This window comes from Haliotis cracherodii, unplaced genomic scaffold, assembly GCF_022045235.1.
Source record: "Haliotis cracherodii isolate W230 unplaced genomic scaffold, xgHalCrac1.p SCAF_7, whole genome shotgun sequence".
NCBI classification, from domain to species: domain Eukaryota; kingdom Metazoa; phylum Mollusca; class Gastropoda; order Lepetellida; family Haliotidae; genus Haliotis; species Haliotis cracherodii.
Window position 1 is genome coordinate 40,166,880 of NW_027266330.1, and position 14,288 is coordinate 40,181,167.

The following is a 14,288-nucleotide window of genomic DNA, read 5'->3' on the forward strand; positions in this document are numbered from 1 at the left end:
CCTGGGTCACCTGATTGTGTCAGTGTACTGTGGCCCTGGTTCACCCGATTGTGTCAGTGTACTGTGGCTTTGATTCACCTGACTGTGTCAGTGCACCGTGGCCCTGATTCCCCGGATTGTGTCAGTGTACTGTGTCCCCTGATGCACCTGATTGTGTCAGTGTATTGTGGCTCTGATTCATCTGATTGTGTCAGTGTAGTCTGGCCCTGATTCACCTGATTGTGTCATCGTACGATGGCCCTGAGTCACCCGATTGTGTCAGTGTATTGTGTCCCCTGATTCACCTGATTGTGTCAGTGTACTGTGTCCCCTGATCCACCTGATGGTGTCAGTGTACTGTGGCCCTGATTCCCCTTATAGTGTCAGTGTATTGTGTCCCTGATTCACCTGATTGTGTCAGTGTACTGTGGCCCTGGGTCACCTGATTGTGTCAGTGTACTGTGGCCCTGGGTCACTTGATTGTGTCAGTGTACTGTGTCCCCTGATTCCCCTTATAGTGTCAGTGTACTGTGGCCCTGGGTCACTTGATTTTGTCAGTATTCTGTGACACTGAGTCACCTGATTGTGTCAGTGTACTGTGACCCTGGGTCACCTGATTGTTACAGTGTACTGTGGCCCTGGGTCAACTGATTGTGTCAGTGTACTGTGGCCCTGCGTCACCTGATTGTGTCAGTGTACTGTGGCCCTGGGTCACATGATTGTGTCAGTATTCTGTGACACTGAGTCACCTGATTGTTACAGTGTACTGTGGCTCTCCATCACCCAATTGTGTCAGTGTACTGTGGCCCCGAGTCGCCTGATTGTGTCAGTGTACTGTGGCCCTGTGTCACCTGACTGTGTCAGTGTACTGTGGCCCTGAGTCGCCTGGTTATGTTTGTGTACTGTGACTCTGGTTCAACAAACATTAATAGTAATGTAAACAGTATATTATCCTGTGAATCTAGATAAAACGAATTGTCAACCAGATTAGTAGAAAGTAGATCTAGATTTGTACAAAAATCGTTTGAGATTGATCGTACACATCGTGCATGTTCTGTAAATTATATGATCAAATAAAACTTGTGAAAACATCCAAACATTTTGTTTTACATTTACGCTGCATCTTGTGAGATAATTATAGTATTGGAAACTATGGATGACATTTTGTACAGGCCATGTTGTTATCAATTGTGTGAAAGCGATATCAAAGAGACAAACATATCCATCGACATTGAAGTGAATTAGTGAGGGAGTGTTTACGACATTCTGTAATAGTCTAGCTGTAGCAATGTGGGGGAGAGAAATGAGCCTCAGACATTGTACCCATGTTGGGAATCGAACCTAGGCTTTCTGTGTGATGAGCGATTGCTTGTCCTATGACGTCACTGCTTTGCATGTTCGCAGATTGTTAGTAAAACTCAGAGCGCTGCTAACATCCCCAACGAGAGAGCATAGTAACATGTTGCCAACATCTATCACATCTATGGAACCAGCTGGGGTATCGTGTAGACAAACCAAATATGATACTCAAGACACAAATGACGACCAGTGGCCCCTGGGACACAGGGCCTCGCAAGTATACCTCCAACACTGACGAGGTCAGTCGCGTGATATCCTGGAATATGCAGATTTCATAGAGTCTTTGTTCAGCATAAATGAGATATATTCTTCGTTCTTCCCCAGATTCTCTGATCCTAACGTTTTGTAGAAGTTAATGGCGGATGTATTCCAGCGGGCACACACCTCTGCATCTGTGCACTGCGCTTGTCCATGGCGACCTGCAAGGTGCACACGGTATAGGGAAACGTGACAAGCGCTGTATTAGTTTCTTGTGACCCGTTCGAGTGTTACATATTTTTACAAAGAATCAGGAATGTTACACGTCCATGTAGAGTAGACAGTAGACAATAGACTACAGGTTCGCTTAACTCACTGAACATGCTGTATATGACGTTATATTGTGCACTACTGCAATTATACTCATGAAAGATCGTTATGCGTTCCTTCAAAATTAATACTTTAACAACAACCAATAGGAATTATAAAATCGTATTACTACAAATGTCTTGGACAAACAATTATTTGAGAGCAAGTAACTTTGTCTATTTGTTGTTTAACGCTAGTGACACCCAGCAATATTTAAGTAATGTGGTGGTGGCTTGAAAATGTTCCGGAGACTGGACCAGATTAACCAGTGATTGATATAATGAGCCAAGGCCCACACAGTCAGATACGATGCCAAGGAATAAACCAGGTATCGAGCCTGACCAACTGATCTATTTCGTCACCTCATAAGACAAGCCTGGATGATGGGGACGTATTCTACTGGAGAAGGAAAGCAAACGGGTGAGGAATGAGGTTGTGTCCGCACCTTCATTGCACATGCCCACAGTGCTGACCGAACGCCCTTTCTCCTGTAGTCTTCATCAACATAGAGATCCTCCACGTACAACACACGCCCAGACAGTGAGAAGAAACACCACACATACAACAGGTAGCCTACAAGCAGGGGTCGGTCTGAAACAGAAGGGTCAAATAACAAAATACGCAAATAGAGGAAACATGTTTGAACATGCAACATAATTCCAAATAATAATTTATATATGAGCAAATTGCAGAGTTAATTTTAGTCAAGATGGTGAAATTGTAAAACGCAAATAAAGGACATTGTAAAACTGATGGGAGTGTGCGATGCATTCTGACAGAGATCATTAGCCGAGTTGATATACTTTGGTTCCGACAGCGTTCTGAACAATCTGATATCTGATATTGTGCACACCACACCAACTGGAGATACCACATCAGGTCATGTCTTGTAATCACTGACCTGTTCCTTTGTGGTCCCTCGCTTCAGCAACAAAACAGTGGAACACTTTATCCTCACCAAAGCCGTTCCTTTTCAAAGCTGTAATAGAAAGGTTCATCTTTTCGCACACTTGATCACCACAAAAGCAGACATATGATCATTGATAGACACTATCTGGATGCTAGACAGGATGTTCAAAGTCCATTTGCATGCAGTTTCAGTGAGTCTAATAAAAGCTGTAGGAAATAACCAAGACTGGAAAACACAGTAAATATTCATACAATATAGATGTATATGTATCCATTCTCCATTCTCAGATATAGGTATATGTAAGCCGTATGCATTTAATTAATCGTACCATCAACATGTGAGAATGGAGATATCGCCACAAAGTAGTTAACAGTTACTGTTGTGCTGGCTACACCACGCTGTGGTATCGAGGACATACAGATGGAGTACATGCAGTTCGACAGGACAAGGATTCGTCTGAATAACAAGGTGATTTTGATGCAACGTTTTGTCTCAATGAAAAGTAGAATATGTACAGATATGATGCATTAGTACCCGTTTATACATATCTTATACCCTGTTCACATGGACAGAAATACACAGGAGAATATTTGAATGTGGAGTAAATCTATTTATGTATGTAAAAGTATAGATATTTTGCGTTCACATGTTTTATTAGTGTCGTGTGCAACTCCACGTTTTGCTCCCCTTAAAAATCAAGAGAATCGACCATTTCTTCTTGGTCTGTCGTAATGGCACGACTGGCAGTATCAAGGCCCAGAAGTTTCTCCTATTTCCTATGTGCTGGTTTAACTTCAGGACTAACAGAGGAACGGAGCGTTTGAACAAGGCCTAGATCACGACAGTGGGGGAATGAAATTGTGAAAGAAACTTTCACCGATGGTCAGTGGATTGTAAATATTAGAGTGACAAGGGAAACATTTAATTCATGTGTCAATAACTCACTACGGCTGTACCAGCATAATCAACAGTCATCAGAAAACCACTTGCGTTGGACAACAGGTTGCCATAGCAATCTATTGGTTGGCATCGTGTGCTGAGTGCTCAACTGTGCCCAACTGTTGGGGACCTATTTGGAGTAGGGAAGTCAACGGTGTGGAAATGGGTACGAGAAATTTGTGTACTTATGTGTACTGTCTATATTTACTCAGCGTGTAAAATGCCAGTATTTGATCCAAATATACCTGCTACATGTTATGCGTCTACATGTTATGCGTGTACTTGTAACATATAGACACGCATAACATGTACACGCATAAAATGTGTGTACTGCACTTGCGGATGAAATGTGTTCCCCTCACATTAAGTTCCCCGAAGTTGCTAACCTAAAGGCGTTGATTAAAGGTATCGGAAATACCTGGGTGTAACTGTGAAGGGGCTTTAGATGGGACACATCTCCCAATCATTGGGCCATTTAGACATGGTGCAATACGCAGCTATAGTTGGATCAGATGCCGTCATTTTACACACTGAGTAAATAGTGTCGCCGTTCACATGGCCAAATTGGTTCACCATGTAAAGTTACTTATATGTAAATACACTTTTGCATGAGCTGTTTTGTTCGTATAGATATACTCCCTGCGTCTTACTAAACACTGTTGTCCAACTGTCTCTCACTAAACACTGTCGTCCAGTTGTCTCTTACTAAAGACCGTGGTCCAGCTGTGTCTTACTAAACACTGTGGTCCAGTTGTGTCTTACTGAACACTGTGGTCCAGCTGTGTCTTACTGAACACTGTGGTCCAGTTGTGTCTTAGTAAACACTGTGGTCCAGCTGTGTCTTACTAAACACTCTGGTCCAGCTGTGTCTTAAAAAACACTGTGGTCCAATTGTGTCTTACTAAACACTGTGGTCCAGTTGTGTCTTACTAAACAATGTGGTCAAACTGTGTCTTACAAAACACTGTGGTCCAGTTGAGTCTTACTAAACAATGTGGTCAAACTGTGTCTTACAAAACAATGTGGTCAAACTGTGTCTTACAAAACACTGTGGTCCAGTTGAGTCTTACTGAACACTGTGGTCCAGTTGTGTCCTACTAAATACTGTGGTCCAGCTTTGTCTTACTGAACACTGTGGTCCAGTTGTGTCTTACTGAACACTGTGGTCCGGCTTTGTCTTACTAAACACTGTGGTCCAGCTGAGTCTTACTAAACACTGTGGTCCAGTTGTGTCTTACTAAACACTGTGGTCCAAAATGTAGACAGATAACATACAGACACATAACATGTAGACACATAACATGCAGACACATAACATGTAGACACATAGCATGTAGACACATAACATGTAGACACATAACATGCACACACATAAAATGGAGACACATAACATGTACACGCATAACATGCAGACACATAACATTCAGACACATAACATGCAGACGCAAAACATGGAGACACATAACATGCAGACACATAACATGGAGACACATAACATGTAGACACATAACATGTAGACACATAACATGTAGACGCATAACATGCAGACACATAAAATGCAGACACATAACATACAGACGCAAAACATGTAGACACATAACATGCAGACACATAACATGTAGACATATAACATGCAGACTCATAACATGCAGACACATAACATGTAGACACATAACATGGAGACACATAACATGAAGACACATAACATGTAGACACATAACATGCAGACACATAACATGCAGACACATAACATGCAGACACATAACATGCAGACGCAAAACATGTACACGCATAACAGGTACACGCATAACAGGTACACGCATAACATGCAGACACATAACATGTAGACACATAACATGTAGACACATAACATTTAGACATATAACATGTAAACACATAACATGCAGACACATAACATGTAGACACATAAGATGGAGACACATAACATGGAGACACATAACATGTAGACACATAACATATAGACACATAACATGCAGACACATAACATGTAGACACATAACATGCAGACACATAACATGTAGACGCATAACATGCAGACACATAACATGCAGACACATAACATGCAGACGCAAAACATGTAGATAAATAACATGCAGACACATAACATGTAGACACATAACATGCAGACACATAACATGTAGACACATAACATGGAGACACATAACATGGAGACACATAACCTGCAGACACATAACCTGCAGACACATAACATGGAGACACATAACATGCAGACGCAAAACATGTAGACGCATAACAGGTACACGCATAACAGGTACACGCATAACATGCAGACACACAACATGTAGACACATAACATGTAGACACATAACATTTAGACATATAACATGTAAACACATAACATGCAGACACATAACATGTAGACACATAACATGTAGACACATAACATGGAGACACATAACATGTAGACACATAACATGTAGACACATAACATGCAGACACATAACATGTACACTTACATAACATTTAGAAGCATAAAATGTAGACACATAACATGTAGACACATAATATGAACAAGCATAACATGTAGACACATAATATGCACACGCATAACATGCACACGCATAACATGTAGACACATAAAATGTAGACGCATAACATGTACAAGCATTACATGTAGACACATAACATGTAGACGCATAACATGTAGACACATAATATGCAGACACATAACATGTAGACGCATAACATGTAGACACATAACGTGCTGATACATAACATGCAGACACATAACATGTAGATGCATAACATGTAGACACATAACATGCAGACGCATAACATGTACACGCATAACATGTAGACTCATAACATGTAGACACATAACATGGAGACGCATAACATGTACACGCATAACATGTAGACACATAACATGTAGACACATAACATGTAGACACATAACATGTAGACGCATAACATGTAGACACATAACATGTAGACACATAACATGTAGACACATAACATGTAGACGCATAACATGTAGACACATAACATGTAGACGCATAACATGTACACGCATAACATGTAGACACATAACATGTAGACACATAACATGTAGACGCATAACATGTAGATATATAACATGTAGACGCATAACATGTAGACACATAACATGTAGACGCATAACATGTACACGCATTACATGTAGACACATAACATGTACACGCATAACATGTAGACACATAACATGTAGACACATAACATGTAGACACATAACATGTAGACACATAACATGTACACGCATAACATGTAGACGCATAACATGTACACGCATTACATGTAGACACATAACATGTACACGCATAACATGTAGACACATAACATGTACACGCATAACATGTAGACACATAACATGTAGACACATAACATGTACACACATAACATGTAGACACATAACATGCAGACACATAACATGTACACTTACATAACATTTAGAAGCATAAAATGTAAACACATAACATGTAGACACATAATATGAACAAGCATAACATGTAGACACATAACATGCAGACGCATACCATGTACACGCATAACATGTAGACACATAACATGTAGACACATAACATGTAGACGCATTACATGTAGACACATAACATGTACACGCATAACATGTAGACACATAATATGCAGACACATAACATGTAGATACATAACATGTAGACACATAACATGCAGACGCATACCATGTACACGCATAACATGTAGACACATAACATGTAGACACATAACATGTAGACGCATTACATGTAGACACATAACATGTACATGCATAACATGTAAACACATAACATGTAGACACATAACATGCAGACACATAACATGCAGACACATAACATGTAGACACATAACATGTAGACACATAACATGGAGACACATAACATGTAGACACATAACATGTAGACACATAACATGGAGACACATAACATGTAAACACATAACGTGTACACGGATTACATGTAGACACATAACATGTACACGCATATATGTAGACGCATAAAATGTAGACACATAACATGTAGACACATAACATGCAGACACATAACATGGAGACACATAACATGCAGACGCAAAACATGTACATGCATAACATGTACACGAATAACAGGTACACGCATAGCATGCAGACACATAACATGCAGACATATAACATGCAGACATATAACATATAGACATATAACATGTAGACACAAAACATGTAGACACATAAAATGTAGACACATAACATTTAGACATATAACATTTAAACACATAACGTGTACACGCATAACATGTAGACGCATAAAATGTAGACACAAAACATGTAGACACATAATATGAACAAGCATAACATGTAGACACATAACATGCAGACGCATAACATGTAGACGCATAACATGTAGACATATAACATGTAGACGCATAACATGTAGACACATAACATGTAGACACATAACATGTAGACACATAACATGCAGACACATAACATGTACATGCATAACATGTAAACGCATAACATGTAGACGCATAACACGTAGACACATAACATGCAGACACATAGCATTTAGACACATAACATGTACACGCATAACATAGTATGTGTACATATGCAACAGTGCTGTCGTATGTCTGTACTCTGTAGTTTATACACTTTATGCTACACTTAGCAGTCATTTCTCTAACACATACGTTTCGGTGGAGGTTCTAACACCGTTATCAAGTAACTAATCCAACCTCTAAATGCCTCTCCAAGGAATCAAGTATTCAAGAGGGAAATTGAGTGGAAAACGGTTCATCAAACGAGATGCAAAGGATGCATTCTAAAACACGCATTTTACATGAGTACCAATCAGGAATACAACAAGCAGTTGCAAGCGACGTGGCATGCTTCTGGTAAACTGGCCTCTGGTCTTTTGGGATGCCCTGTCCAACTCTTCTGAAAATGAAAACGGTGGAGGCGATGTTGAGGTGTTCCGATGGTGTCCCATACGTGGTCGGTGGAGGAAATTGCGATTTGTGTAATGTGGTGATGTTGCTGTTTCGATTATGCAGTGATAGTCCGACCATGATGGACACGTCCATTCTCATTCTGGAAGACAACACGTCAACACGAGATGTAAGTCCGATAGGCAGAGCTGTGTTGTCACGGTACTACTGTCCTGTGACGCTCCCCTGGCCGCTGTGTAATGGCGTTCTGTCCGTCATCAAGACCATATCATCAACGTCATACTGATGGACAGACACTGACGTCTGCTAACGTTCTATGGCACATTTCCAAACACGAGTACGCCGTTCAAGGAGGTCAAGACTCAATCTGGATTCGACAGAGGACACATGACCATCCGCTATTCCCCTACTGGCATCAGCCACATTGAGGCGATCGGTCAAAGTGGGGTTACGCGTGATCATCGAGATCCAGATGCAACACAGATCCAGATGAAATGAGATGGTGTTGGCGAGACGGATCCTGATGAAACGACCCTGGATGGCTGCTGTAGCTCTACAGTCCTGGTTCAACGTAGAAATGTGTCTGCTAATCACAGACTGAGAACACATTAAGTGTACAATCTGAAGCATGCCTAGCATTAGACATTGGACACAAAACGATGATCAGGTGCGTGCTGTAACCGTGCTGTCATCAAGCCTCTTCGGCCAGCTGGATTCACACTGACTTAATTAAGCTTCCAATACAAGAGCAAAAATCCTAAATGCATATTTTACACGTGCAAAGGACCGTCACAAGATGCAACCGCAGTGAAAGGTGCGTATGGGGGCTTTCCGTTAACACCAAGTAGCAATACAAAATAGGCCACATATGCATGTCGTTTCTGAAGAAAGTCAGATATGATTTTCGATATTCCCTACTTCTGCAACGTCCCAAGTTACAGTGTTTGTGCATATATACTTGCAATAATTTCTCAGCGTTAAAGTCATTGCTTATTTGCTTATCAACCATTACATCTTGTGGTAACAGTTTTGATGACGTTAGTTTTGTGTGATCATCAACAGCCCAGGTACTGGTAAAGACTATAAAGGATTCCACTATTGATAATATTGTCTTCAGTGTTTCTTATGTAATATTTTCTTTATATGACGCAGTTAACCCAGATGTCAACTTACTCTCTGTATCAGTCCGCAAAAGGTGCAGCTTCTTCTCAAACTCCGCCAAGCCCTGTAACGTAACACAACAATACTTCAGTGAGGTAGTGTTCATACACGATATTGACGTCCATATATTTTGGGGGAAAATACAACAGATACTCTGATATTGAATGTAGGTATGGATCACTTGGGGGACAATTACACAAACCAAGAAGAGGGCATATACAACCCCTTTAGGGCCAATCAGTTTAAGATGTCTTTGAGTCGCACGCAGGACCATGCTACGAGCGGTGACTAAAACGTTCTGGGCCGAACAATGGATGTACTTAGTTGCTGATTATTTTTCAACATAATCCCCTCTTGAGGTCCACCCACTTCTGCCAACGATACTGGAGTGCCTGGTTCTCACTGTTGTAGATTACTCCTGATAGTGTAAAACTTACACCACAACAGATATGACGTCATCAGCATAAAATTTGCATAATACTTGCAGGCAATTCTTTCTTCGAGTGTGGGAAGTGGTGGAAAACTGACGGTGCCACATATGGTCAATGAGTTCAAAGCCACAATCATGCCCTGCAGGAATGGAGACAACAGACTTGGGCACAGGTGCAATGCATGTCTTTTGGGCAACACCACATCTTTAGTGAGCTTTCCCAGACGTTTAGCCAGAGGAGCATAATATTGGCCATTTATGGTCTGACCACTTGGGAGGTATTCCACCAGTTGGATTCCTTTGGAATCCCAGAAGACATCGCCTTGCCGGTTGTTGGTACAGACTTTGCTTTCCCTGGAGGAGGGTGCGCAAGATGTTTCAACTGCGTTGACTGTCACTTGTCGACAGTGGTGTACCCAAGACTCATCCATTTAAGGTTACAAATCCCTCTACAAAATCGGCTGGGAGTGTTTTTGGACTATGTAAAACCTCACAAGAGTGATGAACCTGGAGTGTTTCTGATCGGGAATCAGAAGCCTCGGAACCCAACGTGCAGTTATGCATCTTCCCGAGGCCAGGAAGTTAACCTACTATAAAAGTCCAGCTTCCACCCTTGCCGAACTAGGCTGGAATGTTTTACATTTTGGCTGGACTAGGAGTCTATGCATAGTCCAATCAAACATCCGGTTCGTAAGCAACATGGATTTCAACGTGCAGATTTCTGACGACTGAAGGATTTGCAAAAGATGTTTACCGACAAATAGGCGTCGACAGATATTTTCCATATCTTTCAATGTCATTAATGAAGTTGCAGACCTGATTTGATGCACTTTGAAAGGTAAGACACGTTTTATTACAAATTAGATCTTGATCAGCGATCAGATCGTCTTGAGTGGGCACCACAATTTGTGTGGTGGAATATGTTTGGTCAATAGGAGGGGCATAGAAGGGACATGACTCGTAATAGCTACTGGTGGCGCTACGATCCAGTCCTGAAATTTCAGCCTCGTTATGTTTGACATGCCTAGTTCATTTATAATGCACCAGATCCCATTACTGAAATCATGCTAATGGCCTTATACGTTGAAGCAAGTTGTGCTACAGCAAGGAAAACGTCAAGGCGAGGGGTGTTGATTTCAGGTTGAATAGTACTGGTTGACAAGGTAGTTCTTTAGATGAGCCTTGAATGGTGGTGAGAGTTTTAGTTCTGTTGGTAGACTGTTCTAATCAAACTATTGGAAAGATCTGTGACCAAAGGTCTTCAAGTGGGTTTCTGTCACTTGCAGCCAGTGTTGACTTTCAGAACGGAGAGACCTGGATGGCTAGTATTTCGGCAAAAGTTCCATCAGATACCATGGGGCTGATTCCTTGAAGCATTTGAAGGTTTATGTAAGTAGTTTAAAATCTATTCTCGCTTTGAGAGGCAACCATTTCTGCAACATCTGAGAAGGAGTAATAGGTGTCCATTTTGAAGTTCTCGTAACAATACGTACATCTGTGTTTTGTATGCGCTCAAGCCTCATGACCTGTTCATTTGTGATGTTACCCATCAGACAATTGTCAAGCCTTGACAGGACCAAATATCTGGCCATGAGATGTGCAGCACCTTTGGTGAGCAGATGTTGAATGCCTCCTAAGTTTCGAAAATGAAAGAAAGTCTTGGAAATGTGGCTTACATGCTCTCAACTCTCACATGAGAGATGCCTACTGTATTGGCTATGTGACATGTTGTGAAACGTCTATATATAATAGCATCATCCATTAATATTTTTTCTTATCCTGATCATTGTCGAGGCTCCATCTTCTCCTCTTGAACTCAGCTTCAATATCATACCTTAAAGTTGACACCATATCCGCATGAATGGTTGCTGGAGTTGGTCCTTTCAGTTTAAGACTCTTGATGACTGTGAGCTAGCAAATTGTGTCCATGTTCAGCAACAGAGGATACCTAATCTTGATACCTGCGGAAATGTGCTGCCTGTTGTGTATTTCTCTCACATGTAGCCTGTAAGCATGGGAACTGTTGTACTTAATACATGCTGTTAATGGCAGACAGTACGTCATTCGTAGTTAGGCTCAGAACCTTTCAGCCACCCCTCGATAAGCAATACAGAAGTTCGATTCCATATAGTTTGTGTCCCTATATCAATATTTGTCTAAGTTATACTTACCTTCTCAAGTCCCATCTGATCATGTCCACCTCCTCAAGTCAAATCTGATCATGTCCACCTTCTTCAGTCCCATCTGATCATGTCTACCTTCTTCAGTCCCATCTGATCATGTCCACCTTCTCCAGTCACATCTAATTATGTCCACCTTCTCCAGTCCCATCTGATCATGTCCACCTTCTCCAGTCCCATCTGATGATGTCCACCTCCTTCAGTCCCATCTGATCATGTCCAACTTCTACAGTCCAATCTGATCATGTCCACTTTCTTCAATCCCATCTGATCATTTCCACCTCCTCCAGTCCCATCTGACCATGTCCAACTTCTTCAGTCCCATCTGATCATGTCCACCTTCTCCAGTCCCATCTGATCATGTCCACCTTCTCCAGTCCCATCTGATCATGTCCACCTTCTTCAGTTCCATTTGATCATGTCCAACTTCTCCAGTCCTAACTGATCATGTCCACCTCCTTCAGTCCCATCTGATCATGTCCAACTTCTCCAGTCCCATCTGATCATGTTCACCTTCTTCAGTCTCATCTGATCATGTCCACCTTCTACAATCCCACCTGGTCATGTTCAACTTCTCCAGTCCCATCTGATCATGTCAACCTTCCACATTCCCATGTGATCATGTCCACCTTCTTCAGTCCCATCTGATCATGTCCACCTTCTCCAGTCCAATCTGATCATGTCCACCTTCTCCAGTCCCATCTGTTCATGTCTCATCTGACCATGTCCACCTCCTCCAGTCCCATCTGATCATGTCCACCTCCTACAGTCCCATCTGATCATGTCCTCCTTCTCGAGTCCCATCTGATCATGTCCCATCTGATCATGTCCACCTTCTCCAGTCCCATCTGTTCATGTCTCATCTGACCATGTCCACCTCCTCCAGTACCATCTGATCATGTCCACCTTCTCCAGTCCCATCTTATCATGTCAACCTTCTACAATCCCATGTGATCATGTCCAACATCTCCAGTCTCATCTGATCATGTCCACCTTCTTCAATCCCATCTGATCATGTCCACCTCCTCCAGTCCTATCTGATCATGTCCGTCTTCACCAGTCCCATCTGATCATGTGAACCTTCTTCAATCCCCTCTTAGCACGTCAACCTTCTCCAGTCCCATCTGATCATGTCAACCTTCTTCAATCCCATCTTAGCATGTCAACCTTCTCCAGTCCCATCTGATCATGACCACCTTCTACACTCCCATCTGATCATGTCCAACGTGTCCAGTCCAATCTGATCATGTCTACCTTCTTCAATCCCATCTGATCATGTCCACCTTCTCCAGTCCCATCTGATAATGTCCGTCTTCTCCAGTCCCATCTGATCATGTCAGCCTTCTTCAATCCCATCTCAGCACGTCCACCTTCGCCAGTCCCATCTTATCATGTCCACCTTCTCCAGTCCCATCTGATCATGTCAACCTTCTTCAATCCCATCTTAGCATGTCCACCTTCTCCAGTCCTATCTGATCATGACCACCTTCTCCAGTCCCATCTGATCATGTCAACCTTTTACAGCCCAATCTGACCATGTCCACCTTTACGGTCTTACAATTGCACTATGAAATCGTCTACCACACAACAACTCTCTTACCTAATAAATCACAGTATGTCATAGTCCATCGCCTACAACTTGATCTCCCGCCATAATATGTATGTCTTATACCACCTTCAACTCTTTCCCCTTAATAAGTCGCACAATGTCTTCGTCTATCACCTTCAACTCCCTCAACTTGATAAGTCGCAGTATTTCATCGCAATCATCGACGCAAGCATCCCTAACTATAAACTCGGCCAT

General features: G+C 41.9%; 1 pseudogene; it reads right to left on the minus strand.

The window, feature by feature from the left end:
• Nucleotides 1–1,530: 1,530 nt before the first annotated feature.
• LOC139447080 (thialysine N-epsilon-acetyltransferase-like) lies at nt 1,531–14,288 on the minus strand (annotated as a pseudogene).